The 17,017-nt window shown below is 48.9% G+C and overlaps 1 protein-coding gene across 4 annotated transcripts in view; it reads left to right on the top strand.

Moving 5' to 3' along the window:
• The window catches only part of PAX7 (paired box 7), a 102,766-nt gene that overhangs the window by 66,296 nt on the left and 19,453 nt on the right, over positions 1-17,017 (top strand). The window lies entirely within an intron of this gene.

The raw sequence follows: 17,017 nt of genomic DNA, 5'->3' as shown, positions 1-17,017 counted from the left end.
GAGATGTAGGTAAGCTGTAAAGGAGGAAAGATACATTTCACACACATCTGTTCGTGTAAAAGAGTGGAGCATGTGTGTTTTAACTTGACCAGTCAACAGCCACAGCCTCCCCATGTAATACACCCTTGATTTTAAAATCCCTGCCTGAGCTCAGAATAGAGCACCCATGACCTGACTCTGGGATCTGCGCTCCACGCCTCAGCGCAGCTGCCTTCTGAAGCACCCTGTCCCTGGTTTGATCAGATTGCTGCCAGTTGTGTGGTGGCTTTTCAGTGCTGGGTGTGGCAGGGAAGCAAACCTCAGCAGTGCAGAGAGGTTAAAGCCTCCATCATCAGTGGGTCTAGAGAGAGCAGAGCTTGTGCTATGTGTGTGTTATGGGAGTAGACTTGTGTTCTCAGCTGGTGAGCCCCATTGAAGTCAGTGAAGATGCCAGGATGTATGCCACCTTGAGACTACAGCCCACTCTCTCTATCACTAAACTGGGATAGGAATCGTAATTTTCTGTCATCTCATTGGGTAGAGCCTTTAACCTTCTCTTTGGTTTACTTGATGTAATCTGTTTTCCAAATGCATGTTTGATTTTTAAGTGGAACGAGGCACACACTGTACGCTGAAAATTAACAGCAAGGGCTTGTATTCATGTGGTGCCTGCCATCTTGGAGGGGTACCAAATATGTTTTACTTTTGCTCTCAGTCACTTGTGAAATACAGAGACGTGTGAAGTGCACTATAGCAGTTGCTTTAGAGTGGCCAGTAGCATTATTTAAGACAGGAAGCGCAAAATAATCTGAAACTACAGGGAGAAGTTGGGTAGGCATCTGAAATGAAAAGGCTACAACTGTTTAGAAAGGAGTCCAATAAATGGGGACATCAGAGAGGTATATAGTTTTTAAGGTCCAGTAGCTTGTGATCTCTCGGGTGTGAAAACAAACATTGAGTGTCAATGGAAAGAGGGAAATTTTGCAGCTTCTCTGGAATGGTATAAAAATCCCACTTCTAGCTTTGAATGGTCGTAAGATAGAAAATGTAAAAGTGTGACCGGTATGAGTCTGAATATTGCCTCAAACAGTGTAATTTGTGGTGGAAATAAGGAGCCATCTTTCTGACAAGGGATTTCTAATAGCACTGAGCTTGGGACATGAGCATATAGTATGGAATTCAAAGGCAGACTGCAGGTTAGATGGTCCAGGGCACGTGGTTAGTTCAGATTATCACAAGTGCAATTTAGCACCACAGAATACGTTAAGGATGAGATCCATGTGATAAGCTGCACAAGCACTAGACATACACAAGTCCATCATGCAATTTCCATTTCTGTAGCTTCATCATCTCCTTACTAGTCCCGCTCACCAAATCAGAGGCTCATTGAAATGACCAGACCAACGCTTTCTCTCTGCTTATCCCTATCCCAAATTAAACTGCCCCCAGGCTCAGGCTAGGGGAAGATAGAGTCCTGAGCCAATAAGCCCTTTGTATGGGAAAGAGAGGATACATTATCTGGCAGTCCTGAAGAAAAGAGAGCTTTGCACCCCCAAGAAGTGGAGATTCCCATTTTCCTAATGCTTTTAATCATGTGAGGGCCAAGATATCAGCATATAAATTCTTCCATTTCTTTTGTGCATGGAAAGGCTAACGCAGGTTATTTTATGACTGCTTTGTATTTACTTATCTTGCTACCTTCCTGCCTTTCTAAGCCCTCTGCTGTTCCTAGTGGAAGGATGCAAGAAATACTCCTAAGAGCATGAATGGGAACTCGTAGAAGTGTCCTCTTTTACATAGCAGGGTGGGTAAAAGTTTTGTGAGGTTTCAATATGGGATGCTCTGTGTAATTTATCTGTGCATAATTCAGCTATTCCACGGCATTATAGGTAAAACCCGTTGCACCTCAACCCTCTCATCCTCCTGTCCAGCTATCTGTGGTATGTGGCTGCTCTCTGCAGGGGTAAATATCAGCTACAGGGAAGGAGGGAGTTCAGGAGACAGGGGAAGAAAAAATAAAAATGGGAACTTAAAATGATGGCAATTTGTCTGAGCTGCAAACAGACAGTTCTCTGGTTTCACCCCTTACAGCAGCAGGAGGGAGATTTCTTTGCAGTTTAGACAAGGAGGTAGGGGCCAGCCTGACTGAGAGCTCCCAGCATTTGCTGCCGCTCGCCACGCTATCCAGTTACCCTGGGATTGGGTGTCCCAGCCAGAATCCACCAGACGGGCTCGGTGCTGGCAGCTGAAATTCTAGAGGGGAGGCATGGCATTTCCATTCTCACAACAGAGAAAAGGGGATTACTTTTGGCCTCTGCGGGCTCGGTCCCCCCACGCACACACGCACTTTAGTCCTCCCCCTCCTGACAGAAACAGCAGACACTGCTGAAAGTTACCCAGACTTCACGTGGGAAATGGCTGTGTTTGTTGCTTGTTTTCCAGCCTGTAACACACAAAGCCTTGTGCCTGTCCAGCTCTGCTGCTGCATCCCCAAAGCATTTCCCATCCAGTTTCCCTGGTTTGGAAGCCTTTCTGCCTCTATTCGAGACCTGAGACTGCTTGAGGAGTGAACGATCAGCTGGGTATCTTTGTCTTCAGCTGCTTCGTCCCATGATGACGTTTTTTGTGACATTTTGTAAAACAACACGGCCTTGGTTGTGCAAAGTATAGTCCGACATGATTAAACCACGACCTAGCATGATCTCCCATGTCATACTCCTTCCTAGACCTTAGTGAGCGGGTAACCTGAGCACTGATTTGTGATGGTTTCATGCTGGGACAGCCTTTGTAAGAGAGAGATCTCGCTCTGAGGGTTGCCTGTTTGAGAAAGCGAGCTTCACAGGCTGGCCAGCTGCAGCCAGATGAGTCACCTTGCATCTGTCAGGATGCACTCGGTGGCTGCAGCGGTCACGGATTATCAGAAAGTAGCTCGGTACTGCGGAGGCAGAATGTGCAGCAGCGAGGTCCCCGTCTCTGCCCAAAGGTCGCGTGGGTTAGTAGCAGCTGTCACAGATTCAGCTGGGCTGACTCAGTGGGTTGCAGCCGCCTCCAGGCTGGCATTAATGCCTGCAAAGAGACAGCGACCCAAAGCAAAGTTAGATATGAAGAGTGAGTAACCAGAGTTAGCAGTCAAACTGAGTGTGATTTCTGGCCCTGGAGCTCCTGTCTCATCATTTCTCACAAGTGGGTTGTAAACCAAGTGCGTGCGTGGGTGAGTGGGATTTCATAAATACATTGTAAATGTTTCCAACCCATTTTCATCCCCCAGAGGAATCATTCCTCATTTATCTGAGAATACATCTCAACCTGAACAAGGCCAGGCACCGAGACACCCTTAGCCAGGTCATGCTTCACACAGCCAGTGAGAAAAAACACTTTGCATCTGCCTGTTTTGAAGTTCAGACCTGTGCTAGCTGAGTATTGCCCCTCACTGTGGCTGGGGTAAGGCGTGTGACAAATAGCTCAATATAATGGTAACTCAGTATTAAGTCCCGTTACGTCCTGATCAGCGTCTGACAGTCCTTCAAGACGTGTGTGCGCGGCAGCGCGGGCTGACGTGGGAGGAAATTGAGTCAGTTAAGCAGTACGCTACAAGTCAGTGTAAAGAGAAAAGCGAGGGACACATTTGACTGTGCCTCTGCTGTTTGCAACGATGGGAAATTCCCTGTGTGCTTTTCAAACAGCGTAGAAGTAAGGTCATGTTGTATTCTGGGCTGCTTTCATCTCTAGCACATCTCTTCTGCCTTTTAAAATGTCTTCTTGTTTTTTTAGGAGGATTTTGTCCACTGTCTTGCCTCCTAAAATTTCTGCTGCCCTTTTAGATACAGGGCTGTATCATAAATGTTCCGTACTGTTCACCGTAGCACTGTTGCACCTCACTGTTGAGGTCTTGCAAGGAGTTGCTCAAAAGCAAAAGATCGTTAGTCTGTTGCAGATGGCCCCTGTCTAGCTGGAGAAATTATTAAGCTACAGTTAAGTCAGGCGTTTCCTATACTTTCATAACATGTTATTTCTGAGACCTTTGAGTCTTTTGACTAACCCATAGGATCACCCAGAGATTAAGACAGTTCCAGAAATATGAAGAGCCAAGAGAAACTCGTTCACCATCCCATATTTATTGCTTTAATTTTCTCAGGGCTTTCAGTGTCTTTGTTGCTCCCTGAGCAAATTAATTCCCAATGTAATGGCAGTATCTAGGTTGGAGTCCGATTTTACAATTTCTGGTTTATCACTGTGTCTTGATAGCGTTCCTGGAGGGACACTCGAGGCACAGGTCAGGCTCTGCCCACAATTTACACTCTAAACTCAGGGGCCGCCTTAGTCTGTACAGCCGTAGCACAGTGTTGTTTTTCATGACATCGTCCCAGGGCTCCAGTCTCCTACACCGTCCAGGGTAACGTTCTCCTCAGCCTCACTGGAGTGGGATTAGAGATCATCTGAATCCCTGTCAGGAGCACACTGATCCTGGCAGAAGCGTGAGAAGAGCCAGCTGAGCCCTTTTTTTTTGGGAAACCTGGCAGTTGAGAAGGACACAATGTTAGCTGGCGAGAGGGGAGCAGGCATCGCGGAGTCTGGCTCCAGCGAGACAGCGCTCCTTCCTTCAGTGACACGGATCCCTTCTGTCTGGTTCCTTTTTTTTCTTTATTCTTTTTTTTTTTTTGTCGGAGACACTGTGCCTATAATAAGCATTCAAAATGAGTCTTGCTGGGCCAGGAGAAGGGGAGGGGAAGAAAAAGGGGGAGGAGAGGGTGAGATTTGGGGGGGGAGGAGGAAAGGGAGGAGGGGGTTTAAATAGCAAAGAATTAGAAAAAAAAAATCTGATGCAAATCACTAGTAGAGAGAAAATTATGTGCAATTACCCAAGCGATACTGGGCAGCCGTGCCCACCCCAACCAACAAGATCTCATTAACAAGCAGAAAATAAGATTGAAATGGTGTGTAAAAGAGCTGAAAAATGAATTTGAATGCTGCATTTGTCCACAATTACCCCCTCGTTCACACATATTTTATTGCAATTTTTTTATTATTCTTAATCTTTCCATCCCTCAAAGCAGATTGGGAACATCCTGGCATTACAGTTGCTGAGGGAGGAAGCATTAAGGATTCCCCGTTTCCCTGAAAGGAGACCCTTCTCTCGCTTGAATTTTAAAGGGTTGGTTTTGGACGGATAAGGATTCATTTCTCCGGCTTATCTTAGTGTAGGAACATGTTCTTCTAATATTCCTTAACCTCTGACGCTCTTGGGTACCACCCCACACGAGGGTTTTTCTTTAACGTTGCCTCCCGGGTTCCTCTCCCTCCCTTTTCCATCACTCCTGCCCGTTTCTCCTACTCTCCTTTTCCACTCCTTTTTTTTTTTCCATATGGTCTCTGCCCTCTTCCCCCTACGCTGCCTCCTCCATGTTCCCCCTGCAGCCCCATCTCTCTAGAGGACCGTGATTCCCTCAGACGAAGTGTCTGCCCTTCAGAAAGTGGCTGCAGCCCCTTTTCCAAGTAGGAATTATCCCTCGCACCCTGTTTCTTTCTCAGGGAGCGGCCTTCAGCCTCCCCACGACCTTGTGGCAGATTGCACGCAGGATTTTTGGAGGAGGAGGTGAACACGTGTTAAAATCCGTGTCCTTTTTTTGCCAGAGGAATGGGAAGGGGGCATGGGAGCTCCAGGTTTCCCTCTGGGAGAAGCTGGCTCTGCTGAGACTGCGTTGGCGTTTTCCCTTGCTCGGTGTCAAATGCAGCGCCGTCTCTCTACGCTTTCAGCCTGTGTGTCCCACGAAAGCTGGTAGTTTTTCCACTAAAGTTTCTTTCTTACTTTTTTTATTTAACCAAACAAAGCCCATCTGCTCTTGTCAATTAGACGCCTCTGCTCCCAGCAACGGGAAAAGGGGAGAATGGAACATTTTTCTCGTGTGAAAATAGATACGTATTTGTTTGCCTGACTCCTAATGACTCTGTTTCTGCAAGAGAAGGAGTAGGGTGGGAAGGGGGAAATCCGTATCTGAGGGGCCAATTCACTTTCTGTCAGTCTTGAGGTTTCATGAGTTTTCTCGATTGATTTGGGTGCTCTGGTCCTGTTGAAAACTGGTTAGAAACAAATAAGGCAGCACCTTATTACCATAACCCTAACTCTAATGCTCTGGGTGGCACTGATTGCATTTATTCCTATTTTATTTCCACTCCAGACATTGTTCCCTGTGTCTATTGTTGAGATATTAAAATATTAGAAACACTGAAGCATTTCAGAGCAAACAGTTTGTTCCTGAGCCTTGAATTCGGTAGGAGCTTTGTCATTACCTTCAGTGGGTCCAGGATCTGTCCCTGTGGCACTGTGCCATTTGTAAACTCAGGTATTGGAAGCAGGCAAATTGGGGAGAAAAGGGAATAAGGAGGAAATAGGAGAAGAAATACAGGAAAGAAACCTGAGGAGAATGACAAAACCAATGACAGCAGGAAGAAGAAATGTGGGGAGGTGTGAAAGTGTCTGATAAGCCCCCAGACCTCGGAGCAAGGAGCATGTATTTAAGACACCCAGGGCTAAGACATGAAAATCTGTACCCAAAAATCTTTATAAATATCTCTTTCCACCCAGACCCCGCTACCCACTTACGGGGTGGTGGGAGCAAAGCCGAAGCTGGGTGGGTGGAGCAGTCGTGGCAGGGGCTGTAATTCCTGCTGAAATCCGGACAGGACTGGAGGGGCTTTCAGCTCTGCTGAAACACCTCTCCTCTGGGTCCTGTCTCTTTTCCACACCAGGGAGGGTAAGAGGGACTTGGCTGGGAGACACGGACTTGGAGAATTCAAATGCAGGATTTACCCTGCTTTATGATTAATAAGGGAACTCGAGACAAGGCAGGCAGGGCAGATAGAGAAAATGAGAGATTAGCAATTAATACAGCATCCAGCCTGGTGACAGGCATTTCTGAGCGACCTCTGGCATTGAGGCGAGTGTTTCACCGCATGGCTCGGAGAGCTGCAATAACCCAGGGACTGGGGAGCTGGTGCTGAGCTGCGAGAGGAATCGGGGGACCGCAGCGGGGAAGGGCAGCCCTGGAATGAGGGATGCGAGATAGAGGGGAAGCTTAAAAGGGAGGAATGCAATAAAGAGAATAATTGGGATTCAGAGGCAGGGGCATGCGCGCGTGCTCTCGCACGCCTGTGTGCACAAGGGCATCGATGTCCTGCGTGCACATTCTGTGTGTGCCCGCCGGTGTGTGTGCCCATGCGTTGTGTGTGCCTGTTAAAATCTGGCAACGGTGTAACAGCTGTGCTCCAGCTGTGCCCTGGCTGTGAAAAGCCATCTATGATAGGAAAAATCTACAGCAACGTAGTTTGCGGTGGATCAGGCACTGACCTCAACCTGCCCCCCTCTTTTTTTTCCCACAAAGAGGGCTTGTGGAAAGTGCATTAACTTCAGTGGGTGTGACAGACCAGCGGAGATACTGTGCTGGGAGAGGTGGTGGGAACAGTGTATTGCAGGTATACGTGGGTCCATTGCTCTCCTTGTGAGCCTCAAGCCTGCCCCAGCTCAAGAAACCCTCTGATGAAGATGAATGCAGGATTCTATGTTGTTCACATAGTTCCATGTTAGGGGCTATGCTGTGACCTCCAGCTTTCCCAGGGCTGATGGATGCATTTTGAAAGGGGTCGTTACTCAGTACGGTTTGTTTTCTGTTCGCTTCACCGTCTACGTGTGCTAATGATGCAGGAAGCTCGCGTTCGCTCCCATCCCGAAGCCAGCCAGCTGCTGGGATCACTGACAGACGGGTTGCAGCGTCTTGGGGCAAAGGCTGCAAGCAGGATGTTCGGGGCTGAGAGGACAGGGAGGACTGTGGGGGCTATGTCTGTCTCTGGAGCATCCTGGAGGGCTGCTCAAAAGAGCTGTTAGGCCTCGAAGCATTAAAAGGGGCTTGTGGGAGAGACGCACCCTAAAGGGATGCTGTGCTGGTCTTTTGTGCGAGATGGAGCTCGGGAATTGTGTCAGCTTGCAGTGCATTTGTCTTGCTGGCTCTCCTGACGTATTGTGTGCGGAGGGGGGAGCGGTGTGTGGCTTTGCAGATACCTACTTTAGCAGTTTGGGGGTACAGGGCTTTGCAGGGGCTTCTGTAATATATGGGGAGCGCAAGAAGTGCAAAGGAGAGGAGACACAGCTGTGTGTGCAACAGATAAATAACAGGGGGCTGTCAGGTTTTGGGGTGCATGCCACACGGGGATCTCCACCTCACACAGTGGTGGATGCAAAGGAAAATGTCTTGGGTGCAGCACGGCCTCCTGCTGCAAGATGCTGCTTCTTGCCTCTATCAGACAGGCGTGCACGAGATCAATTTACAGCGGGGGCTGAAGATCAGAAATCCTAGCGGGGTCTGGGGTGTGTGAGCAGTAAATTGATCAAAGGTGCAGAGGGTCTTAGCTCGCTGCAGTAAGCTGGAGTCAGCCCTTAAGCCTATCCAGTTTGGAGATGAGGGGGATCTTATTTCAAGGAATAAGTACCTGAAAGGGAATCGTGAGCCACATAGGGGAAAGGGTGGGGAGCTGCTCGCCGAGCAGATACAGGAAAATCACAGGGACTGGCTCGAGAGATTGAAGGGAAAGAGACAAGGCTGACACAGAAGGGGTTGTTTTGGGGTAGGAGTTCACCCACCAAGCCAGCGCAGAGCTGAAACGGGGGTGTCTGAGCAGCCCACGTGGGTGGGAGCTCTCACCATGACTTCAGTGCAAAGCTTGGTCCGGCACCCACCGATGCATGGGGCCAAGCGTGGGCTGAAGCAGGCCCTGTGGGGAGCCCACCTGTTAGTTTGGGGGAAATATCTGTGCTGCTGCATGCCCCACACCTCCCTCCAGCCGCCCTTTTGGAGGGACACTGCTGGGGGGACGCTCCCAACGGAGAATGGGGAAGAGGGAAAGCGAAGGCTGCTGTTGTCTGTCTTTCCCCTGAGATCTGGAGCGGCAGGAAGAGCACCTCACAGCCTCCTCTCTCTCTGTGTCTCTCTCCTAGCTTTTCTTCTCCCTCTCCCTTCCCTTCTTGCTCCCTCTCCTCTCTCCTTCCATTTGATGTGGAGGAGAGCTGTCTGCCACTCGCGCGTCTGCACCGAGAAGGGATCAGAAGTTTCAGTGAGCGCTCGGCGCCTCTCCTTTGATCCATGTCCTGAGGCCTGCTTGACAGCGAAAAAAAGCATGGAGACAAAACGACTCAGTCAAAGTGATTCCTGACAACTGTCTCCATGAGATAAGGAAGCTCTCTGTGTCTTGGTGTTTTTTTTTTTTTTAATACCGCCTCTCCGTTTCCATAAGAAGCGGAGTCACTTTAAACCAGAAGAGCCAGCCAACAACCAAGCTGCACAGAGAACAGCCGAGCAGAGAGCGCCTGGCTGAGCTTTATCATGTTTCCTGTCTCCCTTTCCATTCCTTTCCCCTTCTTTTTTTTTTTTAATAAGAAAAAAATCCTATTTTTCCCATTTTTCTTTCCCTCCTTTCTACATACTGAGTTACCCTGCCGCCTTACCCCAATGCTGCCTCTAATTATGCAGTTGCAGAGAAAGCCCAGCGCATTTGCAGGTGGCTGGGACATTATTCAGCTCAATCCCAACCACTGGGAAATGCCTGACTTCCCCGCGAGGGGCTGGGGGGAGAGAGAAAGCCCCGTACATTATCTGACAATAACCAGTCCTTCTAGGGATCGGCAGCAGGCCTCATTAATAGCAAGACATTATGCACCGCTGGCCACTTAAGTGGTCCTTAGAGCTGTTCCCCTGCTGCTGAGCCTCAGATTTTTTGATTATTGTTTTATTTTTCTTGCCTAGTTCATGTCACGCAGGGAAGTGTCCCCCCCCTTTCCTTTCTCGCCTCCAGGTTGCTTGCAGGCATGAGTTTGCAAGGGCTCAGCAACACTAATCCTCACTGGAGGATGCAGGACTTGGCGTGCGTGTTGGCACACAGAGGAGCAGGATATACGCCTTGGAAGGGGACTGTGCTTGCATCTGGGCGGTCAGGGGGGTCCCTAAACACCTGGGCTTCCTCCAGGACAAATGGCGATCCAAAAGGGACAGGGAGGTGGCCTCGCAGACCGGGATGCTGAGGGCAGCCTGACTTGGGCACACGAGACAGGACCGCTTAATCCAGGTGAGGAGCTGGGGGAAAGCAGACGTGGCGTGGCTCACCGTCCTCCTGTGCTTCCCCATCCTCAACTTCCCAAAGCCAGAGGGGACCCGGGGTCCGCCTGAGGTGACAAAGCTTGGCTCAGGCATGGGCCTAGAGCAGGGTAGGTGGTTTAGTGATCCCTGGCAGGATGAGGGACCAGCCCTGTGCTCCGGCTGGCTCGGGTGATGGGGACAGAGATCAGAGTTCGTCCCAGTGATGCAAAGCCTCTTTGCCAGGGAGTTCCTCTTCCCCTCCGCTCACCGTAATTAGGCTGTTGTTGTTGCAGCGTCTGCTCCGAAGTCAGACTCCATTAGCATGCAGTAAGGGGGATGGAGGGGAGTGAGGGGGGACACACGGAGGGAGAGATTCCCTTCCTCCCAGAACTGCTCTGTGCTGCGCTGATAAACAGTAAATATCGGGGAACAGGATTTCCACATTATCTGAGCGCGGCAGAAAATCAAAATTTCAGTCTAAATCCGAGGAGACGAGGCTCATAAGCTCCTCCAGCTGATACAGATGCCGAGCCCAGCCAGCAAGGCTCAGGAGGCACAAAATAACATATTTTCATTCAAAAAAAGAAAAGGGGGAAGAAAAAGAAAAAAGAATGAACGACAGGGGAAAAGCAAGAAATATTTGGGGGCTGACTGACTGCAAGAAGGGGAGAAGAAAAGGTGGTGCAAAGCAGAGCATTGTCTGACGTTGCAACCATTTCTGATGAGGAAATAAATACCCAGGTGTATTGGGGAGGAGGTTGGACACTGCCCATCCACTGAACTTTCCAGTCGGTGGCTCTGGCTCACCAGAGTGTTGCTTGGGGATCGACCTGTAGGACACGAACAGCTGCTGGAGGATGATGGCAAACCTTTAATTAGCGATTAGAGTGCACAGCTGAGCACAAATCCAGCCCCGAATTAGGAGCCACATGGGGTCTCCCCGACCCTAAAAGCCAACACCGGATTCAGCAGCTCTGTCAGGAGCTGGGGTCTGCCAGATCCAGTGAAGCTCTGGGCTGCGTGTGCTGCTAATAGCATCTCCGTGCCCCGCTCCAGCCCTGCAGACAGGGCAGGAGCCACCCCAGGTGGGCACGAACTCCTGCTGCAGGACTGGCATGCTGCAGCGAGGAGGAGGAGATGCTGAAGCTGCCTGGGAACCGCTTCCCGACGGGGCACAGGGCTCCCTAAAAATGAGCAGCAGTGGGGAGAGCAGGTCATTGCTGCAGGAGAGCGGGGCTGGAGGTGGTCACTGGTACTGCAGTGAGAAAGGGACATGGTTCTGCCTGTTTCTAAAGGAATTTGCTTCCTTTTAGTTTGTGGTGTGGTGTCATGGCGCTTGCTGCTCTCCCAGAGAGTAAGGTGGTTTCGGTGCCAGATAGGGCTGATATTCCTGGGGCACTCAGTTTAGCTACTTTCTGGATCCCAGACATTTTTGTGTCCTTGGCTGGATCCATGCTTTTTCCTGATCTTGCCTACGTATGAGACTTTATAAAAGCATCGCTCGCTGCAGAATCTGTAGCTCTAGGTTTTTAGCCCAAGGGAATGCACGTTTCTGTACAATACCAGAGGCTTTGAGCTCTCCCTGGGGCTTTTAGTCATCACTGTTTGGAGCGGTGGAGAAGTAAAAGCAGGGACCAGTTGCAGAAAATGTTTTCTTGGTTTCTGTAGCAGCCACTTCTGTCCTCCTGCTCCCATCACTAGGCCACAGGTTCATTATAACTCAGAAAGCAAATAAATTCCTCACTCTGAGCTGCTTCCTTAGCTCTCAGTCTCTGCCCAGCTCCCATGAATGTCCATTCCCCTTTCCCTACTTCATTTCTGTGCGCATCTAGAAAGTGGCATCTTTCATGCAAAGAATTTTAGGGTGTATGTTCCAGCTCCAGCAGGTTTCTAGTAAAACCTCTGCCCCTGCCATATAGGTCCAGGGGCCATCAGTGGAACTGAACCCCCAATATTTAGGTTTCTCACAGGCAAGGCTTAAGGCTCTCAGTAACTTTAATGCTTGATTGACTTCTGCTGCCAAAGAAAGGAGGGGGTTTTATTTCAGATGAGGAGGAGGCAGGTGTGGAAACATCAGAGTCTTTCATACTGGCAAACTTACTTGCACTGGTTAAAGTATGGGAAGTTACAGGATGCTGCCACTGGCGTCGGATGTCCCAACCCCTTTGCACTGTTGGTTCCGATCTTGTTCGATATTCTTTTCTCTTCAGTATTGGGGCAGGTGGAGAGGGGTGGTTTCCTGAAGTATTTGTCTTTTCCCTTCTTGCAGGTGTTTACACCAACACCCCAGAAGTCCTAAAACTGAAAATCTGAAAGTCAGAACTAGGGTGGCGTCTTTCTGGTCACATCGTCTGGGTCTGAGGCCAATGCTAACAGAGTGGCTGAGCCATTCCAGATCAGCTTAGAATCTGTTCATACATTTCAAAGAGCAAATGCCCCACATCTCTTTAAAAAATTAAGATCTTAATCCTGTACCTGAAGATTGGTATTTCAAAATCTCTTGGCATTTATACAAGGGCTTTCTTTTGCTGTTCAGCAGAGTTAGCATTGCCTTAGGTTTCACTGTTTGAACGGTCATCAGCACAGAGTTTTGGCCTCTATTAACTACAAGAAAGGCTGATTTAACACTGAAACTTGTGCTGGACTGCTAATCAGCACGCACTGATGTATCAAATATATCTCACCCAGCACAAACCCCATCCAGGGGATATATAGAAAGTCCTGGGGATTTTTGACTCTAAGTGTCTCCAGTGTCTTTTACCCTCTGGTCTCTTTTACCTACAGCACTGAGCCTCAGACAGCTCTTGCTCGTGGCCTGTTATCCAGCCCATTGTGTGCTCTGGTTTTTCCCATCGCATCCACATCATTACAGCAGCTCTCCAGCTACATTCTCCCAGCCATGCCAGAAGATTGCCAGTCCCTCCACCAACCCCACCACCTACAGCCTCTTCCTCCTTCCCCCACTACTCAACCCAGCTCCCGTGTCTCTCCTTGCCTGCTCCCCTTGCTTTATTTCACCCCGGGTCTCAGAGTTGCCGTCCCTGCAAGAGGGTTTCTCAAGCCACTCAAGAGCCGCAGGCTTGTCTGGAGGGCGAGAGGTCAAGCACTAGCAAGTGTTTCCGTTTAGTTCCAGATACCAGCCTGACAGGTGGGTGCCTCTTGATTAATTCCCAGCTCCCCTAAATGCTCCCGTCGTCATGTGCTGTGGTCCTGTTCAAGTCTAGGCAAAGTTAGAGGGGGAAAAAAGGAGAACATGGGAATATGTTACATTCTCTCCATTCAGGCTCGTGCAATGGGACCCTGGCCTGGAACAGTTGCACATCTTCACCTCCAGCACATGCTGTACTCACAGTACTTTCAAGTAAATACGCGTGCTTAGAATATACAGCCAGAAACCTTCAAAGGCACCAGTTCTCCCAGCTTGGCTGCTGTGGTGCAGTTCTGAACTAACCGCTGCTGCTTGCTAATCTACAGTGCTGCAAATGTCCAACTGAGGTTGATACAGTCCAGGAAAATAAGGATTTGGGATGAAGGGAGCATGCTCATCATCTGAGCTGACTTGAGCCTTTGGAGGTGGGCTCTGAAGGGGTTTGAGCTCTCTGTGGTGCAAGGTCTGGCTGCTGCTGAGTGCGTCAGTCAGCTTGTGTTCGTTCCTGACCAGTAACGGCTGTGGCAGCTTGATTTTGCTAATCTTGAAGGCAGCATAGCTACACTGTGGTGATTCTCCTTTTCAGACTGTCGTCATTTAAAGGTAAGAAAAAGAGAATATCACCCAAATTCATTCTTCTTAACTAACACACTTCCATTAGGGGCTCAGTCATCTTACATGCTCTACACGATGAGTGCAGAGAGACAGGAATCTTCAGAAAATGAGTCACACCTCAGAAAAACTGAATCACTCTTTGTTGGTGCTACAGACTATGGAGATATTTATTTTATCTTTATCGGAACAAGTCTTTTGCTCGAGTCCAAGTCTAGGGAGTTCTTTTTCCCTCTTCTCTCTCTCATTCCATCTTTCACACACGTGAGTTTATACTTCTGTCCAGAAATGCTGGAAATCTCACCAGAATATCTCTCCACGCATCAACACTGGAGAAATTTCCAAGGTTTACATAGCTGAATGAATTTCAGAGCATAGGTAAATCCCATTTATCCAGTTAATGCTCTGCGAGGTCCTGCTGAAGGTTTCAGTGGAAGAGCTCAGGAGAGGGAAGATGCTTTAATGTTTGTGGCAGCAGAGAACTGAAAAGTCATGACACTCATGTCCTCTACTACTAACTTGGTTGCCCAGCCCTGGCAAGCTACTTGTTCTTGTCTGCAGTGGTTTCCCCATCCGTGTAACAGGGAGAGCTAGCGTGGATCCGCCACGGAGGAATGCAGAGAGGCTACAGTCACAAAGGGCTCCAGAACACAGTGAAGGACAAATCCGGCATCCTATAGGTGTTACAACCTAGAAAAGCATCCAGCAGCGCTTAGGTCCTAGGGAAGCAGCCAATGCCTGAGCACTGTTTTTTTTATTAAAAAAAAAAAACAACCACAACTTATTAAAATTTTGCCTGGTCGCATCTCTTGCTTATTCAAATACTGCCAATTTCCGTGGATCTCATATCAGCTCCCAGCATCTCTCAGCCTCAGTGCTTGGGTTATATGGGAAGAGAGAGAGGGAGAGGAAAAAAAACTGCAAGCAAAATAAAAGCTGCTATCTGACAGAATCTCTCCTGGGGATCTCAGTTATTAAAAAAAAAAAAGGAAAAAAAATCATTTTTCTCTTAGCTGGTGTTTGTTGAATGTGCAGGAGCCATAGGCAAATTTTTGCTAATTTTGTGCATGCTTTTATCATACTGGTGATTCACTGGCAGCTTTATCCTCCGATAAGTGGATTAGTTGTTGAGCTAAACAAAAAGGTGTTTGACAACCAGGAAGCTCTAAAGAACATATTTGTTTTCCAAATAATGGAGCTGTGTTTGTTGCTCAGTGCAGTGTGGGGCGTTGCTGTGAATTTCATTAGCCGAAAGGAAAGGCCTCAAAGCTTTTCTCCCTTACACAAGGCTGTGGTTCAGTAGGAACATCTCCCTCCTATCAGTGGCAGGTTATTTTTTTTTAATTTGCTTTGGTCTAGTAGTTTGGCCCTGGAGTGATGCTGGTTAGGGAGTGGCTGATGAGCTGTGTCGGCATGAGAGCACGGCATCTTTTGGTGGCGGGGTCGGGCACATGCCTTCTTCATTCGGGAGTAAGCATCACAGGTCTGCTAGATGGTTAGCAGAGCCCTCTGGCTCACAATTGGACCCGGACTTGTAGGGCTGGGAGCTAAACTGAGGGCATGGAGGGATAAACTGACCAAGTGGAAAAGAATAGGTCTAAAATAACGAGCTTAACTTTATCTGAGGCTTTCGTCTTAATATCTGAGCATCTCATCATCCTGAGATGTGTTTCTCCTCACGGTACCATGGGGAAGGTTGTTATTTGCACGGCCAAGAATGGAGGCACAGAGTTTTTATCCTGCTTAAATGTAGGGTAGGAACCTAAGACTTTGTCAAAGCCCTTTGCTAGCCCAAAAGGCCTTCTTTGTATAAGTGCTCAATATTTGGTAATTCCTTATTTGTATGCAGTTGTATGTTTATTTTCAGTCCTTTGGAGTCCTCACTCAAAGGCCTGCAGCCCTTTGGCCATATTAGACGAGTGCCTGGGAGACAACAGGAACTTTTCCCTTGGAGCAGCCGAGAGCTTGGTGACAATCACAGTGGTTGGGGCCAAGCTCTGCCTTGCCCAGTGCGTCCTCTCCAATAGCAGCTCTAAGCGACTCCTCGTGAGGATCAAGAACAGGGCACTTTCCTGGCCTGTCACTATTTTCAGCTCAGGGGATTTTCTTAAGAAAGGGGGTTTGCCTGGTAATCCTCAGTGGACCTTTCTTCCAGGTACTTATCCAGTCTCCTCTTCAATCCACACAGCTTAGCATCCATCACTTCTTGTGGCAAGGAGTCCCACAGGTTGGCTCTCCACAGAGTGAAGCACTGCTTCATTTGCTTTGGATTTCACCCCTACTACATTCTTTCAAGGGCTTGTGCTGGAAGCAACAGTGAATAGTCATTGATATTCACCCTCTCTGTGTCATTCGTCATTTCTTAGGCTGCCACCAAATCCCCAGAGCCTGGAGAACCGGGAAAGATTCTGGTTGATTCCAGCCCACCTTCACCGGCAATGCTGATGGTGCAGTAGCTTCCCCCCCTTCTTTGCTTGGGCCACGGCAGTTTCGCAGTGACGCCCTTGGAAGGAACGATGTGGGTTTGTAAAAGTGCATTTTGTGCTTGGGCAAGGGTTGGAGGCACCAGCTCAGACTTATAAATCTCTGTGGATGCTGCTGATAGCAGTGGGAAATGCATCTCCTGCGGAAATGAAGCATCTTTTGCGTCCTGATGCCAAACTATATGTCCTCCGGTGTCCTTTTGAAATGTAGACAACCTTAGTGATAAGAAGAACATAATCCTAGTGCTTGGAACAGATAGCTCCATCCCTCCTGATGTTTTTAGGAGCCCACAGAGGTGGAAGGACAGTCAGCCACGCCATTCCCATCCCCTCAGCTTCACTCACGCGATGGCCAGATGTGACTCTGGTAAAGCTTGTTTTCCCCTGGCAAGGGGCTAAAAGCAGCGTCCTTTTGCCTGGCAGCTGACAGCAGCCCCTGGCTGGGAGGGTGATAGGAAGAGGGAGCGAGCGGTGCCATGAGAAAGGGGGGAGGGCTCTGAACACGTCTGCAGTCGCGAGCAATTGTCTCTCAGCTCTGGCATAGATGAAACGTGGGGAGGGAGGGAAGAAAGGGGGGAAAACAGCAGTTGAAGAGCGAAAGGTCCCCAGCTGGCTGTTAGTGGCATCTGCACTCGGAGTACAGACTCCAGCTGAGAGCTATTTCACTATTTATT

The sequence above is a fragment of the Opisthocomus hoazin genome, chromosome 16 (assembly GCF_030867145.1).
Source record: "Opisthocomus hoazin isolate bOpiHoa1 chromosome 16, bOpiHoa1.hap1, whole genome shotgun sequence".
NCBI classification, from domain to species: Eukaryota; Metazoa; Chordata; class Aves; order Opisthocomiformes; family Opisthocomidae; genus Opisthocomus; species Opisthocomus hoazin.
The sequence above is the reverse complement of the archived record's forward strand: the minus strand, read 5'-3'. Positions and strand labels throughout refer to the sequence as shown.